This window comes from Macrosteles quadrilineatus, unplaced genomic scaffold (assembly GCF_028750875.1).
Source record: "Macrosteles quadrilineatus isolate MER2022 unplaced genomic scaffold, UCM_ALF_1.0 Scaffold_3__2_contigs__length_128488019, whole genome shotgun sequence".
NCBI classification, from domain to species: Eukaryota; Metazoa; Arthropoda; class Insecta; order Hemiptera; family Cicadellidae; genus Macrosteles; species Macrosteles quadrilineatus.
In genome coordinates, this window is record NW_026542596.1 from 64450124 (window position 1) to 64469184 (window position 19061).

General features: G+C 35.5%; 1 long non-coding RNA gene across 2 annotated transcripts; it reads left to right on the forward strand.

Annotated features, from left to right (window-relative positions):
* Positions 1–551: 551 nt before the first annotated feature.
* On the forward strand, positions 552–7460 carry LOC128990394 (uncharacterized). Of its 2 annotated transcripts, XR_008490520.1 has the most exons (4): positions 552–708; positions 1850–2055; positions 5210–5348; positions 7005–7460. It is a non-coding gene; the product is annotated as an uncharacterized LOC128990394 (long non-coding RNA). The 2 variants fall into 2 exon arrangements; XR_008490519.1 differs by lacking the exon at positions 552–708 and having other exon boundaries at positions 1351–2055.
* The last annotated feature ends 11601 nt before the right edge of the window (positions 7461–19061 follow it).

Below are 19061 nucleotides of genomic sequence, written 5' to 3' on the forward strand. Positions count from 1 at the left end.
TTTTTTTAGTGCTCTTTTTCTTTGTTCTTTCTGCAGTTTCTGCAATCTTTAGATTCTTGTTTCTGGGCTTTATGAAGTGTCATGCAGCCTAGCTTAATAGATTCTCATAAGTATTCGTGGGGTCCAATATGGTTAGTGTTATAGGAATGGGACCCACGCCCCACGCCCCACGGGTGGGTTCCACAATATCGACAACCGTAGAAATTGATCGAAACTGAATTTTTCCCAGTTTGTCGACACTGGAATATTCCCACTTAACCGACATCCCAAATAACCGACGTCGCAAATGATCGACACCACAAATTGTCGACATCCCATATTGTCGACAATGAAATAGTTTCACTATGTCGACACTGAAATAGTCCCAGTATATCGACAAGCTCCCGTTCTTCGGAGCTACTCTTGAAAAGGAGTTGTTCTAATTCATCGTTCAGTTCCTCAACTCACGACTCACGAGTCGCAACTCGCAATATTTGATTCCGAATTCCGACGGACATCTTCAAGCTGGCCATTTATTGACTAAGACTAAAAACTTTTAAGTATATTGTAAATATTTATCTTTTTTATTTCTTTACAAGAAAATAGATGACTCGAGTGTTACAAACAATAGTTTTCAAGGAATAATGTGAAATAAGTTAATTTTTATAGGATAAAAACTTAATCAACATGATAACTTCATAACATTAGTCCTACCAGACACTAACTTCGGTAAGTCACCAACAAGCAACAAGAACCTAAGATACAGCTTATTCGTAGGCTAATTCTGGATCATCAAACAATATTGTAGCAAATGTTTGAATAGGCATTATCCCTAGGCTATTAGGATAGTCTCTTTTTCCCACTGACCCAGTGTCAACTTTAAGAATTTGTTTATGTAACAAAACTTGCTGATGGCAAAAAAATCGCATGAAGGTTTACTAATCGAATCGATAGTTTCAATCTATATTAGCATAGCCCAGTTAAGAAACTGTACCCGTATTTTGAATATTTCATTCCTTTAGTTAGGTTAGGTTTTACCCTAACTAACCAAACTTAATATTAGGCCTAGGGGCTTTACTTTACGTCCTACACTCATTTGAATGAAAATATCGATCGATATATCGATTAGGCCTAATCGTTTGTATCATTTGATATATGGTTTGGTAAGTTAACTTAGGTAAGGTTTTACCTACGGTAACGTACGGTAGGCCTAACTACCTAACGAAACGGTATATCGAATGAAACAATCGAACAATCGATAGTTTCATTCGAATGAGTGTAGGACGTAAAGTAAAGTGCAGCCGGCCTAGGCCTAAGTTTATCAAATGAAATAATCAATATGACTCCGGGACGGGTGGCGCCGTCCTGTAATCCAGCTACTAGGAGGTCACGAATTGTGGATATTTATAGGCATGCACTGTGGATTCGACACTCCCTGGTGTGGATGAACGTCCACACGAGTGAATACTTACTACGACTCTCCCCAGTACTATCCTGATAATTAGACCAATTCGTATAGTAGGCCTATACCAAGGCAATAATGTGGTTCGGATTCCACTATAAACTGTATGTCCCTTAGTTGCCATTAGCTGTTTGGGCTATTAATTAACAGTTGTGTCTAAGGAATGTCGGTCTTAGTCACTAACAAGACTACAGGATCGCTCCACTCATCCTACACTCATCTCCATTCATACTTGGCTTAAAATACCTACTTTGTATGGTCGTCAAGTAATAAGAAAGAAAGTAGGCCTATTAAAGAAATACCTTCATTGGAATGAGTGTAGGACGTAAACTTAAGTGCTGTCAAATATTCTAGAGCTGACTTGGATTATATCATTCATTGCTGATGACTTCAATGTTAATTTTATAGATGATCCTGGAGCAAAGGCTGTAATTTGACCTGAACCCAAATTGGTCTTTATTTTAAATATTGTAAGTTAAGAGGACTGACCTTTCTGGACGACATTGCTATCGACATCACTGCAGATGAGAGAGAGAGACCAGAGTTGTGTACCCTGGAGGCAATTACCATACTGCTGTGATAATGTTCCTTGGTCTAACCATAACTTAAGTGAGGTGAGTCAATATTCTTCCCCTTTTGGGATAGATTCTAGGCTATGTTTGAAGTTATTCAATGTTCAAAGCGGTTCTGTGGTAAGTATTATCCGGAGGCTACAGATATACAGCGCTTTGCGGCGGTTATGTTAGGTTGGGTTATCATAAATGGAAAGAACATTTTTATGTCCTAGGCCTACTCTCCATATTTGGGTTTATTCTTAACTGTACAATAGGCTATCTGTTGTTTAAGTATTTTACTTTTATAAATTTATTTTATGGACAGAATTTAACCTTCACTCAATTTTTACAATTATCAGCAAGTTTGGTTGGTTAGGTTAGGTTATGACAGTAGCTGCCGGATGCCTAATCCACGTCCGGTTACCGGGCCCGTATCCTCTGCGTAGTTTTTTATGTACTGAATCCAAATAGACCACTATTTTTCACTGCAGATGAATATTACGGAAACGGAATAAATCGCCGCTCAAAATGTTTGAATAGTCAAGGTAGGGTGGATGACATTAACAAGTGGAATGAACTGTGGGTGAAGTAACTTAAGCCTACAGCTGATTGTTTTCAACACCAAGCAATTGGAAGTGACAACTTTATTTACTAAATATGATTCTGTCTTCGCTCATAGGCCTATTGACGTCACATCGATTGGCCCCGATTAATATTAATGACTGATCATATTTCTCAGCGTTCCAATGCTCTAAGTCATAGCCTCCTCTACGTATTTTATAGGCCTGCCTAATGCCTACAATTGACTAAATTCTTTACCCTAGGGGAGCGAGCAGAACTTCAGTACCGGGCTGGGGCTCAAATTCTGCCAGATGACCAATGTATTTCATTATTTATTTTTATTATTATTTTTTGTCTGAATACCACAGCCCTAGACCTAGGCTGAAGTGTGAAATGTGAATTAAAATTCCGGACTAGTGCCTGTAGCGTCCTAGGACAAAAAAAAATGTGTGTATACAGTTATCACATTAGTTATAAACTAATAACTAGGCAGCATTAGCGCAAAATTACACATTTTAACATGATAACAGTAATAATAAAAAGGTCGTTTAAGTCAGTCATTCACAGTTTTCAAAATGAAGCGCATGTGAATTATTTTTCCAACTGTCACCTGACAAAAAAGTGGCCTTCCTTGTACTTATTATAGCACAGAAAGTTGCTAATTGCTGCATTTACTTACTTTTACCGCACTCTTTTTTTGCCGCACTCCAGTATTCCAACTAAACAACACAAAACAGCCTGGTTTTATTAAACTAGACACGTAATACATACATATACTTGAAAATAAGTTGGCTATGCATTCAAGATATTACGACTAGATATTATACTAGATGTTAGGATCAACTGGTACAGCTTACCATTTCACCAATGTTTGGATTTAACCTAACCTAAAAACGTGTTGAACCGAGTTTGAAAGACTAATTATTTAATATGTTTTATAATAACTGTAAGACAAATATAATTTTCCTACAGTCAACCGACAAAGTTGGCTTCCTTGTACTGTTTATAGTACAGAAAGCTGCTTATTTATACTTTGCCGTACGGTTTATACTTAGCCGCACATCAGGATTCCAACGAAACAACACAAAACAGCGTGGTTCTATTATGCACGTAATCCGTGTACGCTTGGAAATAGGTTGGCAACACTTAAAGATTAAAATACTATGAGCAGCTGATTGACTATTAGGCTATAACTACGATTTAACCTGTAATTTCGTGTTTATAGTTTCGGTATTTCTGAACTTTCTGGACTTTACTTTTAAACGTTTTTAAAACATTCCTACAATCTTAATAAACAAGAAAATACCTTTAAAGCATTTTTTTAGGGCGCGGAAACCACTTCAAATTACAAAAACATACGGAACTATATTCTCAAAACACGGAGCACATTTCTTGCCGAGGAAAAATAGCGGAGTGATACGGACCGGGTACTACTTTCTCTATTTCTCTAGGGCACCTATTTGTGTTGCCAGCTGAACCTAAAAACGTGTTGTATAGTGTTTGAAAGACTAATTATTTATTTATATGCTTTATAGTGATTGTAGGAAAAATATAATGTGTAACACGAGTGCAAAAGGCCTCTGCTGCACTTGAGATCATTCCGCACGAGCCGCAGGCGAGTGCGTAAACGTTGCTCTCGTGTGCAGCAAAGTGCCACTTTGCCCACTAGTTACACAAATAAAATAACTATTGTAACACAAGTGCAAACTGCTTTTGCTGCACTCGAGATACTTTCCACACTCGCCTACGGCTCGTGTGTTTAAACATTTCTCTCATGTGTAGCAAAGTGCCACTTTGCCCACTAGTTACAATAGTTTTTGGTGAAACATGAGGATAATTTATAATCTGTATGCAAATTTTTAGTTTTTATAACAATTTAAAACTAGGCCCCTACTTAAAATTTATTTGGATTACATCTCGAAACATGTTGTTTGGAAATGTCTTAATTAGGCTATAGCTTGCATTTTTCCAAATTGGGAAATAACAATGAATTAATGTTTGAAGCAATTCATTTTGTCTAAACCAAATTATTGATAAAAGTTCTAACATTTATATATATATATATTTTTTTTTTTTTTTCTTAGGGAGATGAGGGAAAATGCTTTTACGCACACAGGTAGCCAGCCTGTAGTGTGAGACTCCTGAAAATTATCAAGACTACTCACTAAAAAACCCCCTCTACTCTGTTGGACACAGACCTGGAATTGTTTGTCACATTACTTCAAGTCAGGCCAACATGTGACCTAAGCCCTCAGGGCTCGCACCGTTTCTGGCATTTAGATTCTTAATAACCTACACCGCATCCCGGTCAAGGTCGATCTTCTTGGCGCGGAGAATACCCTGGATATAATGTGACACACAGGTCCAATTGTCCTCACCCTCCGTCATAATCGGTATGACCGTGTCCACCGACAGCAGTCCTACTAACTATTGAGCCTCCATCCGGGGCCTTTCCCAGCACTGGCAGTGGAAAAATGGAACATTTTTCTAACATTTATATTAACTTGACCCAGATTGCCAAAAAATTTCATCTATTAGCTGTACCTATTTGAATATCGCAAATCTAGAAAGGAGTGTACACTCTTGTATTATTTGTTAGACTAAAATTATTTGTATAACACTATTTTTTATTTTTTGCAATATTTCTGTACAGAGCTGTAGCCTACCAGTAGAATGGGGGCGTTGTAATTAATATCCTCCGACATTGGAGGGTACAGGGGAGAGGTGCCAGAGGAAGAGGAGATGGAGGATGGGGCAAAGTAAAGACGAAGATTGAAAAGAGCTAACTTATGGTAAGTTTTGCCATTTCCTTAAATTTAATACTTATAAATCCAGGGCCGTGTCCTGAAACCTATGTTGCATAACCCTCCTTAATTCCTAGTGTACCGAACATTTTAACTGGAGAGGTGCCCAAAATTTGCTTTTGTTTTTTAGGAAATGTAGGCTATATTTTTTGACAACATAATTATTCTGAATATGTCATAGTGTTTACATTTGGTAAGTACTGAAACAAAAATTATTTTAAGAGAAATGGAAAAGCGTTGTCAACAGAAGCAGTTGAAACAAGTAGTAAAATTCTGATAGATCAATAAGGTATTTTACGAGCGTGCTTCAATTTATCTTATCTTAAAGTTAACTCCAACCTCCTTCAAATGCTGTTCAAATAAATAGTACCCTACAAACTTGAAAAGCCTTAAAAATACTCTTCTGTTTCATTGATGACCTCATCATTTGACATAAAATGTTGTCCACCAAGCCAATTTGTTATCTTAAGAAATAAAAAAGGTCATTCAGGGCGGTTGACAAACAAAATTATTTTACGGTTTTCTTTGCCGCCCTGTCAAGCCAGTGTGTGGCGGAGGGTGGTGGGAATAGGGTTGTTACAAAGCCAACGTGTGAACAATTTTTAGTAGCCATGGAGCTGTGGACAGCTGAGTACCATGTATTTTTGTAGTGGAAGTGTTTTTAAAAGTTGCTATACCTGTGTAGCTTCTTCTACTGAGTGGCCAGACTTGTGCACAGCTACAGCTTATCCAAGTGCAGACCCACAGCAAAATGTTGTTTCAAGTTGAGACTTTTCCCCTTGGACCCATGTTGGAAACGTGTACGGGACTACCCCTGAACAGCTACACCGGAATTGCCACTTTTAAAAAACACTTGCACTACAATTGCATGGTGCTCAGCTGTCCACAGCTCCATGGCAACTATAAGTGTCCGCACGTAGGCCTTGGAGCGCCCCTATCCCCACCACCCTCCGCCAGTCGTCACAGGGCGGCGAAGAAAACTATCAGATAATTTTGCCACACTCTGTACATTATATTTTGTCCTATACAAAATGGGTTGTATGGGTGTCTGCACTTATATATTGATACAAACGACTACTGCATTTGTGGCAAAATTAAACGATATTGTCCTCGGTAATGACCAAATCGTGAGCGTCTTCCGTGTTTGCAGGGTCATCATCTTCGTCTTCCACAGTCTCCAGTGGTTATAATCGTGGGCATCCTCGGAGCAATCGTGAACATCTTTCGCGGTTGCGAGGCCTGATTATCGTCACCCGCGATCGCTGGTAGTCGTAAATTTTGATCACGCAATCTTTGCAGACGCTTTCGCCTATCATGAGAATACAAGTTAAACTTGGATTATTGTACCCCCTAATTCTAACAGATTGTGGGAAATTTTATTTTCCAAGAGAAAAAAAACATTCTTTTGAGGCCGCAAGTGAGTCCCCTTCCCAGGCCGAAGCCCTCGGAAATCACAGTGTCCGCCGTTAGGGGAATACGGCCCTGATATTTGGAGGCCTATGTTGGTGTGGGGCCTGGTGCGAACCGCCCCCCCCCCCCCTCAGTACGCCACTGAGCACATTAAATAATAATAAAAGTATGCATAAAAAGACTAAACTTGTTCAGAATACAGTTTTTTGTATTAATTTTTGTTCTGTTTTCCAGGCCTGATGACAGGGTAGAAGGTGATGGAGGCATGGTGGTTGGGGGTGAGGAGGCTGAAGAAGTGGAGACAAATCTCTTTAGATTCATTATGTTGATTAGTTTAATATTTATTTGGAATATCAGTATACTTTTATTTAAATTTTTTTCTCATTTAGATTATTAAACTAAGATCATTTTATTGTTTTTATGAAAATGTTTTCTTAAATTTTTAATATTTGTTTGTACTTCTGCCTGGTAAAAAAAATACTGTTTTTTTAGTATGTTTGTTAAAATGATTACTTTCACTAACTGACCTTGTCTTGGGTGAAAAGAGATATCTTGATATTTAACTAGCAGGGTGCCTGTTCTATAGGCGGGGATCGTATAAGTCAGTTGAAACCTTCTTATATTTTGATAAGTTGTAAATTAATCATTTTCAACTTTATATAGTGTAGATCGCTACTCCTGTATTGATGTACTGAAATGAATAAATTATATGAAATGAAATGTTGTTAGCGAATTTCCCATTTACTGTAGTACTAATAGTAAGACCTGGACCCGGGACCGATTTAATTTTTCGTTTTGAGGGCCCTAGAGGTCAAAAACACCATCCGTTAAAATTCATATATATATTTATATTTTTATGGAAAAACAGTTCAAATTTATTTATTTTGTTCATTTTTACATTTTTCATTAATTTCTCTTTGCATGAAAACATTTGTATTAAAAGAAAATTTGCAATGTTTCATGTTTCATTAATCATAAACTCTATCAAGATCTCCTCAAGAATAATATATATTTGTATATATGTGTCCGTTAGGGTGAAAACTCGAGCAAAAATGGTCCGATTTTGATGAAACTTGGTAGAAATGTGTAAACCTACATTTATTCAAACGAGTTCGCGAACAAGCATAATCGGACAATGGGAACAGGGGTTTATGGGGTAAAAATTGGTTTCACCTATTTTTTATTCTCAAAACAAAAAGTTTGCAATTTATTTTTTAACCGTTTTGTAGAGCTTAAAAGAAAGAAATAATTTAGTATATTGAAGCGCTGTCGTATGCCTAACGATCACAGAAAAAATTCAAAAATATTTTAATTTAAAATTCCCTTGTTATTCTAATGGAGAAAAGAAAATTAAAACTGTTGTAGTTTACTTGTTTGTCGATATATGTTGATAAAATTTGGCTAATTTATTTATTTCATCTTATACTATTGACGTATGGTCAAAAAACACTTTTTACCTTCCCCGTAGCAGCAAACCTAGTAGGGTGAAAACCTAAAGAGTAGGTAAGGTGTAGGTGTTTACATATTTCCAGCATGAAGAGCCATTTTGAACAATATTTTTGAAGATTTTCAATGTTTTTTTGTGTGTCTGATTAACATGGATATGGATGTCACTGAAAGAGCCACCCTGGAAAATACACCACACAAACTGACCTTGTGAAAATAGGGTCAGGAAAGTAAAAACCTGTCATTGTTAGTGTCAGCCCGGTTTTCTGGCTAGTCAAACTAGCCTATAACTGAATAAGTTACACACACTTACCATGGTTGGAATATACAGGCAAATCTCAATCATTCTTAATACTTATTTTAATAGACATCTCTTGTGTTTGCATTGAACAGTGTGGCAGAACAAAAACCAATGCAAACATCTATAATGAGAATCATAATTATAATTACTAGTGTACCTGTTGCTCGAATTCGAGCAATTGCGGAGCATTGCAGGCGACTCAAAGATTATGGAAATACTTACGATCTACACAACAGTTAGATATCAAAATCTTTTGTAAATATCTTATCTTTTTTCAAAAAGCTGATCTTGTTTTTTTAATGTTTTTAGTGTAAAAAAAATATTTCTATTTCTTTTACCTGGATGTGTTCTATGACTTTTTCTATGTTTCCATTGTTTGCAAATCGGTTACCTATCAATGATTGCTCAAGAAATGTAGCACAGTGTTAATTCAGTTTTATTTTTAGCCTATATCAAATTGTCCAGGATTTCTCACTCTTTTCCCTTGTAATAATTACACCAATCCAATTTTCGTCTGCAGATGCAATTGCCAAAGAATATCACCTAGAGGTACGTACAATCTCCAAGAAAAAGTGGTAAAAAAGGCAGAAACCAACCCATACAATAGATATAAGTTAACTTTATAAGTGATTAAGGAACGCGGCAGCGTTCCGCCCCGCCAAGTCCCCCAGCGGTACACAGCTGCTGCAGTGTATATATACATGACAAAGACAAAGTGGCTTTTTTACTCCTCTATAGCTCTGAAGAAACAAAAGCTATTAAAATAAGTATTCATCTACTGGATAGGGGCACTCATTCTCAACAAAATAAAAAAACCATTTAAAAAACGGTTGTGTTTGAGCCAAGAAAAACTAGTTTGAAAATTCGCTAATTTTCCGTGTTCTCCTTCTTCTCCTTGAATGTTGACGGACCTACAGCCCAAACCACTGGCTCAATTTTAATGTTTTTTATGTTGTTTGAAAGCCCTAATCTAAACGTGTAGATGTGCCTTTTGAGGGTCTCAAGTCGGTGCGTTGACCCATAAACCCTTTTTGGCAAGCCCTCAAAGTACGATTTTGGCCCATTTGGGCCAGCGTATTTTTACTACCATTACTATTTAATGCGTAAAGAATCAGTGTACCAAATTTCAGCCTCCTAGGTAAATGGGAAGTAAGAGAATTAGTGATGAGTGAGTGAGTCAGTCAGTCAGTCAGTGAGGGCTTTGCCTTTTATAAATATAGATGTATTTGACACATAAACAAAAACATATGATCAGCTGTTGACTTTTGAATGCAGTAGATAAAGAAATAGCTGATAGCAAATCCACAGATATTAGAACAGAAACGGTATGAATCGTAAATATAATCAAATGACGACACTAGCTTGAGGTCCGTGACGTAGGAAGATGTTGAAGGAAGTAGTAATGGTGAGCAGTCTGGAGTCTGGAAACTGTTTATGACGATTAGATTTAGGTATCTGCATTCCTAAAATTCTATGGGAAGGGAGGAAAACAGGTCCGCGATGTATAGGAAGTGATGAAGGAAGTAGTCAAGGCGAGCTGTTCGGGGTATGGGATCTGTTTATGACCATTAGATTAAGGTATTTGCAATCCTAAAATGCTATGGGAAGGGAAGGAAACAGGTCCGTGACGTAGGAAGTGGTGAAGGAAGTAGTAAAGGCGAGCTGTTCGGGGTATGGGAACTGTTTATGATGATTAATTAGATTAAGGTATCTACAACCTTAACATTCTATGGGAAGATAGGGAAACAAGTCCACAACGTAAGAAGAGGTGAAGGAAGTAGTAAGGTGTGGAGTGTGGGAACTGGAAACCGTTTGTAGCAGTTAGATTAATGTATCTGCAATGCTGAAATGTTATGAGAAGGGATGGAAGCATGCCCACGACATAGAAAATGGCGAAAGAAGTAGTAAAGGCTAGCAGTGCAGAGTGTGGGCAATGTTTGTGGCAATTAGATTAACGTATCTAAAATCCTAAAATGCTATGGGATTGGGAAGAGAGGGAAACAGGTCCACGACGTAGGGGGTGGTGAAGGAAGTAGTAAAGGCGAGCAGTGTTGAATGTGGGAATGGATCAATGTATCTGCAATGCTAAAATGCTATGAGAAAGAGACTGTAGACTGTAGGTCAAAATGGTTATAAAGCACGAATCGATACATATTTCGATACATGCAATCGTTTGTAATAGAAATTTACAACTGAGTTGACAACAGCTGATTTTTACTCCATTGAGGCTAAAAACGATTTTTACTCCCTAAAGAGTAAAAATGCTACTTTAGACCAGCAAGGCATGCATTAAAAACAACTGTTTTTACTGCAGTATGACAAAAACAATATAATATGAGCCCTTGATGACTCTGCTCAATTTTGTGGATGCCTCTGCTAACGCCACCTAGTTATTATAACTAACAGTATAATTGAAGGATTGTTTGGAGAGATTTAGATTATTCCAGACAATTCACGACTGTACCGCTTGTCCCTGACCATTACGTTTATGATTTCTATAATATAAATTTCTAAAATTAAAATATCATCATATTTATTTTAATATTTTATACACAAAAGAAGCACACCTCTATAGAAACATAACGATTTTTCGGGTCTCAGGTAAGTTTTTTCTAAGTTATACAAACTTAAAAAAATGTTATTGGCTTTTTTTTAATTTCTTTATTTTTTTTATTTTTTTTTAGAAAGACCAAATAAACCAAAACCTTAGTGAGCTGTTTATTGTATAATGGCCCTAAAAGTAAATGAATTTATAGCAAAAAATAGTTATAACAATAATATTGACCATTTTTAATATTCAGTTTTATGTCCAAGATGGTCGTGATAAAATTTTGTGTTTTTCCATCAAAGATGCTCTATTAATGAAAAGTTACCAAAGATATTGCGCTACCATGGCCATTTGAGGAAACTTCAAATGTTAATGAAATAAAAAATACCCCCGCTGCAGCAAACCTGCCGACTAATCAAATTTCCATTTGCCTGGATTGATTTTCAATTAATCTATTAAATTAACAATCATGTTTAACGAGTACCTATGGTTAGCTGCTACAGGGAAACTAATAAAGTATGTTTTTTATATCAATAGCTTAGTTTGAAATAAATAAATTCACCAAGTTTGATCAAAATATATCCATAAACAAAGCCAACTACAACATTTTACAATATTCTCCATAAAAATAACATGGGAATTTTAAATTAAAAATTTTTTGAATTTTCTCCCTAACCAATCACTGTACAAAAAACACTTTGGTATACTAAATTATTTGTTTTTTTAAGCTCTTTATAAAGGTCTGGAGACAAATTGATAAATTTTGTGTTTTAAGAGTAACTTATTTTTACCCCATAAAACCCCGTTCCCATGGTCCGATCATGCTGGTACGCGAACTCATTCAAGTTTATCCTTACACCTTAAAACCGAATTGTATCAAAATCGGACAAAAATTACTCAAGTTAGTTTACGGACGGACGCACATATATATATATATATATATATATATATATACCTAGATATACATATATAAAAAATTGAACAAATGGTGTTTTTGGCCTCTGGGGACATCAAAATTAATAAGCAAATCGGTCCCGGGCCTAGGTCTTACCATGAGACCTACGGTAATAATAGTTACTTCCCTATAAGGAAATTCGGTAAAATAATAAAAGTTTCAAAAAATGGATCAAGAAATTTTTAAAGTGCTTTTCCTGAAAACGTACGTTTCAAAATTTTCACTCACATCTATATTGATAAAAGAGGAAGTTTGTATATATATATATATATATCTTACTAATATTATAAATCTGAAAGTTTGTGTGTATGTTTGTTGCTCAATCACGCATAAACTACTGGACGGATTGGGCTGAAATTTGGCATGATGATAGCTCACATTCCCGATTAACATTAAAGCATATTCTTATCTCAAAAACCCTTTCGGGCTCCGCCTCAGTGGCTCTGTAGTTCCCCATGTTAATCTTATGATTTTTCATATTTAAAAGGAATTAATGAATCTTAACAGCTGTTTCAATTAAACAAGTTGGTTCTGTTCTATGATGTTCAATAGCATAAAAGTTACAAGGATTACCAACAGGGTGCAGCACTATTATTTTTTTTAAATTTATGACAACTAATTTGAATTTCCAACCAAAAGGTGAGTGAGCGTAGCGAACGAACTTCAACCAGGACGTGAATGAGCCATGCGAATACTTATGAAGTTAAACGGGGCGAAGCCCGCGGGTACAGCTAGTATATATATATATATTTGAACGTTATGGACTCCAAAACCGCTCGACAGATTGCAATGAAACTTTCAGGCAGTATTAAACATTATTCAAGGATGGTTTGGGTGAAGTTTGGTGCAGATCCGTCAAAAGGGCTCCGCCCCAGTGGCTCTAGAGTTTCCCATTAGTTCGCCTTATGAGTACTTATATTTAAATGTAATTAAAACAGCTGGTTCAGCTAAACAATTTGATTCTGTATTCTGTAATGTTCCATAGTTTCATTCAAAAGTTAATAGGTTTACCAACAGGGTGCAGCACTATTATTTTTTTTTATTTACGACAACAGCTAATTTGCAAATAAAAGGTAAGTGAGCGTAGTGAACGAACTTCAACCTGGATGCGACGAGCTCATCTTGAAAATGAACGAGCGTTTGACATAAAACAACATTAGGACAGGACGAGGTCTGTCGGGCCAGCTAGTAATTATATGGAAAGAAACTCAAATAAAACCGTAGATTTCCCACATGCCTCTGTCTTAATCTGATATAGATGCTTGAAATAGATTTAACATCCACACACATTAAAAACTAAAAATTAGAAAATAATTTATAAATAAAAAAAACTTTTTAAAACAAAACGTTTTAAAATTCACTAAAAAGTAGAAAATAATTTATAAATATGTGGAGAGTATAAATACTTGTAAGATTTAAAACGAAAACATTGGGTGCATGCAATTGATAATAATACTGATATTATTGATATTAATATTGATAGTTCAATAGGTGAAGGTAATTGTAAATTATATATTGCATGCACCCCTCGTTTTTCGTTTTAAATCTTGCAAGTATTTATACTCTCCACGTTTTAGCGCGTTTAAAAACGTTTTGTTTTTAAAAAAGTGTTTATTTATAAATTATTTTTGATTATTACCATAGGTCTCATGGTAAGACCTAGACCCGGGACCGATTTACTTTTTCGTTTTGAGGTCCCCAGAGGGCAAAAACACCATCCGTTCAAATTCATATATATATATATATTTATATATATATTTATATATGTGTCCGTTAGCGCGATAACTCGAGCAAAATTGATCGATTTTGATGAAATTTGGTACAAACGTCTAAACCTACGTTAATTCGAACGAGTTCGCGAACCAGCATAATCGGACCATGGGATCAGGGGTTTATGGGGGGTTTTATGGGGTAAAAATGGGTTTTTCTAATTTTTGACCCTAAAAACTTTAAATTTCTAAATTTCTCTCTAGACCATTTTGAAGAGCTTAAAAAAACAAATAATTTAGTATATTGAAGTGTTTTTGAATGTTCATTGACTACGGAGAAAATTAAAAAAATTGTAAATTTAAAATTCCCATGTTATTCTTATGGAGAATAAATAAACTGTTCTAGTTTGCTTGTTTATGGATATATTTTAATCAAATTTGGCAATTTGGTTTATTTCATACTAAGCTATCAATATTTCAATTGAAAAAACACACCTCAACATCTTCCCCGTAGCAGCAAACCTAACTACTCACTAAAATTAATGTTATTTAAATAGGAAATAAATCTGAAAATTTATAGGGAATATTTTAGTAGAAATCAAGCCGGGTAAATGGAAATTCGCTTAGTATGCAGGTTTGCTGCGACGGGGGTATTTTTACATTTCACACAATAAAGAAGCGGAAACAACGCAAACAAGTCTTATCTCAATTGCTGACTATTAATCTCTCCAGCAGTATACAATGCCCGAGCGGAAATGCCGGAAATGCCATTGATATCAAAGGCTTGACGTGTGCCTCCCAACGGCTACAGTTGCGGTCATACCAGCAGACTGTACTTTTATGTTTCAAATTGTCTAGGTCTAGGTCAATGCGGAACTTTCGCACGTTATTAAAATAATACTTGTACTGTAATAATAATTTCAAATACAAATAACAAATCAAAAATTATTTTACTTCACTTCAAACAGAGACATTGAGACATATATTAATAACGTAATTAATTATTGGTTTCCACTACAATATAAAATATTTAAAAGTCCATCTCCAACTGAAAAGAAGAGTGCTATAATGTTGAAACATGTTAATAATTGTGCATTTAAAATACAGAAATACCCTCCTACAACATATAATTAAAGCTCCATATACAAAATTGTGTCAGAAAAAAGTTCAGGTTGGTTTTATTCGCCAAATCAATAAAACATGCAGTTTAACGTAATCTGTAAGCTACTACTTTCATTTAACAATATACAGGAAGTGTACTATTCCTCCTGTAGTTGCCCGATTGCACCTGGTCAGGAATTAGGTCCACCCTACGATTGCACCGACAGCCCTTTTTGGGGGTACCCGTTAATAATGTTTGTATACTTTTAATCTTTCAGTACCTATAGTATTAAAATGATCTAAAGCTGTAAAACTGATTTGTTTAATAAATAACAAACATTATCAGGTTGATTATACATTGCACGAAAAAATACATAAAACCTAAATTGCTTTTCGCCGAATACACACCAAGTCCATACCATAGATAAAACAAAAACATACTCCTCAAGGAGTATGTTGAGGAGTATGTTTTATCTATGTCCATACACAAGTCTGGAAAATCTGCGTAAGTGAACTATAGGTAGCCAGATGAAGTAATATTCAAATTAATATATTATTCGTTCATACTATGGCTAGGTACCCGAGAATTTTCCTCATCACGATCACTAGTACTTTTGGTTGAATAAGGCCTTCAGGGAATTTTGGGTAAGTCACAGACTCCACATAGAGGCGTGTGTACACAGAGAGCTTCTTTCTAATTTTTCTTCTGGTCCAAGAACTGTAAGTTGAATGGCCTTTGTGAAAAACGCGTAATACATGAATACTAAAGCACCTGTTGCTCGAATTCGAGCAATTGTAAAGTATTACAGGCGTTATTTCAAAACGAATAACAGTCATAATTTCCGATTATGACTCAAAAGAGTCAACTGAAAGATAATGTAATCAATCACTCCACTCTAGTTATCGAAACTGCAAACGAACTCAATCTGAAAACGAACACTATTGTGTGTATAATGTGTTTACTAATGGACAGCTGTAATTAATACAATAAAAATATTATTTGTCTGTTTTTTTTATTATAAGAAATACATTGGGATTTTGATGGCCTGTGGGGCAAAGCCCGAGGACTTTTATTACAGGAATTTGTGAAAGGGAGCATCTACACAAAAAATACTTAATTTTGACACATCGTTTGTCAAACCGATATAATTGACGCTCAATTATATGGTAGATAGTTGTAAAGTTGAATTAACGTAACACTTCCGACTAGTTTTACTCAAATTATCCTTATTGAGCGAAGCTCACTTTCCTTCACTTTGTAACTTCTTTGTAAGAGCATCAGAATGTAACGGCTTGAAGAATTGATATAAAATTTGGCCAAAAGCTAAAGAATACTGAGCACAATGTTTTGGTAAAAAATATTTGCAAATTTCCTTATGGATTTTGTTTTACGGGTCACGCAATTTCGCTTGTCATTTTAATGTAAGTTGAAAGAAAAATTATATTGGGTTTTTCTCGTTTCATTTAAATAAGATAAACATATGTTAATTGTTTGTAACTGTTTTCTTTACATTTCAATGTTTACTTTGATCCTAGGTTAAAGTTGGAATGTAACAGTTTATCAATGGAAGTAACGCGTGATGCTATATTTGTTTTGAGCATGCCTCAATTAGGCCACGTCGTAATATTGGTCGTCGCACCAACACGATTACTAGAAAAATAGTATTTTTCTAGTAATCGTGCTCACCAATAATGCAAATATTGTAAGATAAGTGGCGTCGTGAACAAGAAGAACTAGACGAAGCAGTGGCGGAAGAAGCTGATAATGATAGGCAGTTAGCTTATCAATTCCAACATGAATTAGATGCACTAAAATTTTACACTTGCACTAACTGTCATCGCCAACAACTAACAGCTTCAAACCAATCACCGATTTGTCCGGGTTGTCGTTCAAATGCAACAAAATTCACGGCGTTAAATAATATGGATGTGTCAAGTGTCCCGAACGAATTAACTGACCTAACGATTGTAGAACAAATGTTGATTGCACGAGTACATCCCGCTATGAGCATTTACAAAGTACAAGCAAATGGGTCAGGATGGCCAGTTTCACTACAAAGGTCATTTATGTTGAGCAAGATATTAATGAAATAGCATCTGTCATACCTACATTACCCGAAAACTTCAAAGTCATCAACAAAGCTGTTGTGGACATTAGATCTTCAGAATATGGCTTAGGTTTGTCCTACGTGTAGGGCTATCAAGAGTTAAGATATTTGAAGGCCTGCTTCTGGATCCACCATTTTCACTAGACCGATTGATGTCAATTAGACACGGATCTTGAGCAAAGAAGAAAGAAGCTCTTGACCGTTTAAACGAAATGTCAAATACACATGTCTAATAACCTTTTATCAATTCTTATTCTTAACTAAATAAATGAACTATCAGATAAATTTGTCATTCTTTAGAACTTAAATAATATCGGGCAAACAAATGGTGAATCTGTTGAAAGGGAACATATTGTAGGTTGTTAGCTACTTTAGCCACTGACAATCTTTAAATAATGCTTCGTTCATTTATGCGTCTAAAAATGTAACGGTAGACCACCCTAGTGTAACCATATACGAGAGAGGTCGTCCATTGGCCAAAAACTATACCAAAATAATCTAAAGGTACAGAGTTCTCTATTTCCCCCCGCACTGTAAATAATACATGTGATTGGAATTTCTTCCATTTGTTTTGATTTTCTGCTGTTTATATTTCGTTGTTATTTCGTCACCAGCATGACAACCCATATATGGCCCATATGCAAATTTGTTTAAATTTTAAATCCATTTTGTGATTATTTTGAGCCTATTTTAATTTTTAAATACCCTCACCGCAGCAAACCTGTAGACTAAGCGAATTTCAACTTGTCTGATTACATTATTACTAAAATATTTCCATGAATAAGACATATTTATTCCCAATTTAATTATCATTAGATTCAACGAGTGCTTAGGTTTGCTGCTACGGGGAAGGTAAAAAGTGTTTTCGACCATACGTCAGTAGTATAGGATGAAAAAACTAAATTTGCCAAATTTTATCAACATACATCCATAAACAAGTAAACTACAACAGTTTTCATTTTCTCCATAAGAATAACATGGGTATAAATTACACTATTTTTGAACTTTCTCCGTGACCGTTAGGCATACAACAGCGCTTCAATATACTAAATTATTCCATTTTTAAAGCTCTACAAAACGGTTTAAAAATAAATTGCAAATTTTTATTGTTTTGGGGGGGAAATGGAAAAATCCTATTTTTACCCCATAAACCCCGTTTCCATGGTCGGATTATGCTGGTTCGTGAATTCGTTCGAATAAACGTAGGTTAGCACGTTTGTACCAAATTTCATCAAAATCGGATCATTTTTGCTCGAGTTATCGAGTTAAGGACGCACATATTTAATACCTATATATCAATTTGAACGGATGGTGTTTTTACCTCTAGGGGCCTCAAAACGAAAAATTATATCGGTCCCGGGTCCAGGTCTTACCATGAGTAACGGTAATAGCTTATTCCCTATATGGGAAATTCGCTAAAAGATTCTACACATCTACATGAAAATATCTTTTCATCAGTAAGCGTAAAATTTCCCTGCAATGCACACGAGATGAAAAAAGGTGTAAACAAACATGCTTGCCTATGAATATTTAGATTGGGCTAAAGGAGACCGAAAATGGATATTTTTATTCGAACCACAAACTCGACAGCTTTGGCAAACAATACCATAGATTCAAAAAGTGCATCAATAACAAATAGGCCTACATCAATACTTACTCCATATACTGTGTATAGGGGAGACAGTAAAAAAGGCGGAATGGAGATACTGTAATATAACATTTATTTTTGTTATAAATGTAAGTATTTGAAATATTTTTCCAGCGTAGCAGTTAATAAAACATTTGAAGTGGCGCCTTAATTTTCGAAATTGAGGAAGTATAGCGCATCGACCAAAAAGCCTCTGAAAAAAAATGTACTTGATGTCTATCCCTCGTAAACATAGTTTTCATTATGATGACACATGCAAAACTCATATAGACGTTGTTACATTTTGTAATGACGTCCTATGGAAAAAGTACATTAAATTTTATGTTTTATCTATGTGTTATATTTTTTACGGAGAATGCAGTTAAGTGACTGGAAGACTGACTGTTACAGAAATACAAGATCATGAAAAACCATTAGCCAGTTAGCATATTACAGTATATTTTTAACTATCCAAATCTTTAGAAATGAATTAAGA